This window comes from Opisthocomus hoazin, unplaced genomic scaffold (assembly GCF_030867145.1).
Source record: "Opisthocomus hoazin isolate bOpiHoa1 unplaced genomic scaffold, bOpiHoa1.hap1 HAP1_SCAFFOLD_179, whole genome shotgun sequence".
In the NCBI taxonomy this organism is placed as follows: Eukaryota; Metazoa; Chordata; class Aves; order Opisthocomiformes; family Opisthocomidae; genus Opisthocomus; species Opisthocomus hoazin.
In genome coordinates this window covers 75,001-77,409 of record NW_027448951.1, presented here as the reverse complement: position 1 = coordinate 77,409, position 2,409 = coordinate 75,001, and positions in this window count along the sequence as shown.

Genomic DNA, 2,409 nt, shown 5'->3' with positions numbered 1-2,409 from the left:
ACCAGGTCTACCCGTTTTACCGGCAGGGAGGCCAGGTCTACCCGTTCTGGCGGCAGGGAGAACAGGTCTACCCTTTTTGCCGGCAGGGAGACCAGGTCTACCCGTTTTGCCGGCAGGGATGCCAGGTCTACCCGTTCTGGCGGCAGGGAGAACAGGTCTACCCGTTTTACCTGCAGGGAGAACAGGTCTACCCGTTTTACCGGCAGGGAGACCAGGTCTACCCGTTTTGCCGGCAGGGATGCCAGGTCTACCCGTTTTACCTGCAGGGATGCCAGGTCTACCCGTTTTACCGGCAGGGAGGCCAGGTCTACCCGTTCTGCCGGCAGGGAGGCCAGGTCTACCCGTTCTAGCGGCAGGGAGACCAGGTCTACCCATTTACCGGCAGGGAGACCAGGTCTACCCGTTTTGCCGGCAGGGATGCCAGGTCTACCCGTTTTGCCGGCAGGGATAACAGGTCTACCCGTTTTACCTGCAGGGAGGCCAGGTCTACCCGTTTTACCGGCAGGGAGACCAGGTCTACCCGTTTTGCCGGCAGGGATGCCAGGTCTACCCGTTCTGGCGGCAGGGAGACCAGGTCTACCCGTTCTGCCGGCAGGGATGCCAGGTCTACCCGTTTTACCTGCACGGAGACCAGGTCTACCCGTTTTACCGGCAGGGAGGCCAGGTCTACCCGTTCTGGCGGCAGGGAGAACAGGTCTACCCTTTTTGCCGGCAGGGAGACCAGGTCTACCCGTTTTACCGGCAGGGATGCCAGGTCTACCCGTTCTGGCTGCAGGGAGACCAGGTCTACCCGTTTTGCCGGCAGGGATAACAGGTCTACCCGTTTTACCTGCAGGGAGACCAGGTCTACCCGTTTTACCGGCAGGGAGACCAGGTCTACCCGTTTTGCCGGCAGGGATGCCAGGTCTACCCGCTTCCGGCAGGGATGCCAGGTCTACCCGTTTTACCGGCAGGGAGGCCAGGTCTACCCGTTTTACCTGCAGGGAGAACAGGTCTACCCGTTTTACCGGCAGGGATGCCAGGTCTACCCGCTTCCGGCAGGGATGCCAGGTCTACCCGGTTCCAGGCAGGGAGGCCTCGTCTACCCGTTCTGCCGGCAGGGAGGCCAGGTCTACCCGTTTTACCGTCCGCCGGGTCCGGTGTGCCCGATGTGGCCGCCGGAGCTGCCGGCGGAAAGGGATGCCTCGTCTACCTCGCTCCGGCGGGACTTTGGCTCCACCGCGGTTCTGGCAGGTAGACGTCTTGCCCGGTTCTTCTTCGGAGCTGCCGAAGGGGTCGCTGCTTTGCGCTGCCTCCAGTTACGTCATGGTAAGAGTCGGCGGCGCTCGCGCGCCTCCCCGCTGGGGGAAGACGGTTCTCTTCGAGCCCGCCGGGGCCGGGGACCTCGCTGTCCGTATACTAGGGCAGAGGGCTGGCGCTCGCGGACCAGCGCCATCGAACCGCTGCAGCTACTCGCGGTTCAGCCGGCAGACTCGGGCGTTGCACGGCGGCTGTGGCCGTGGCCGTTCTGCCTCCTACCTATCGCGCACGGCGCTTCCGACTGCCAGAAGCCGCGCGAAGCCGCTGCTTGCCCGCAGGCTCCGGTGGCCGTTGCCGACTGGAGCGAGGGCTCCAAGAGGGGTTTCTCCAGGGCCGGGCCGAGACGGGCGGCGGTCGCCGGCACTCGAACGCTTGTCACCCGCGGCTCAGCCGGCAGACTCGGGCGTTGCCCGGCGGCCCTGGCCGTGGCCGTTCTGCCTCCTACCTATCGCGCACGGCGCTTCCGACTGCCAGAAGCCGCGCGAAGCCGCTGCTTGCCCGCAGGCTCCGGTGGCCGTTGCCGACTGGAGCGAGGGCTCCAAGAGGGGTTTCTCCAGGGCCGGGCCGAGACGGGCGGCGGTCGCCGGCACTCGAACGCTTGTCACCCGCGGCTCAGCCGGCAGACTCGGGCGTTGCCCGGCGGCCCTGGCCGTGGCCGTTCTGCCTCCTACCTATCGCGCACGGCGCTTCCGACTGCCAGAAGCCGCGCGAAGCCGCTGCTTGCCCGCAGGCTCCGGTGGCCGTTGCCGACTGGAGCGAGGGCTCCAAGAGGGGTTTCTCCAGGGCCGGGCCGAGACGGGCGGCGGTCGCCGGCACTCGAACGCTTGTCAGCCGCGGCTCAGCCGGCAGACTCGGGCGTTGCCCGGCGGCCCTGGCCGTGGCCGTTCTGCCTCCTACCTATCGCGCACGGCGCTTCCGACTGCCAGAAGCCGCGCGAAGCCGCTGCTTGCCCGCAGGCTCCGGTGGCCGTTGCCGACTGGAGCGAGGGCTCCAAGAGGGGTTTCTCCAGGGCCGGGCCGAGACGGGCGGCGGTCGCCGGCACTCGAACGCTTGTCACCCGCGGCTCAGCCGGCAGACTCGGGCGTTGCCCGGCGGCCCTGGCCGTGGCCG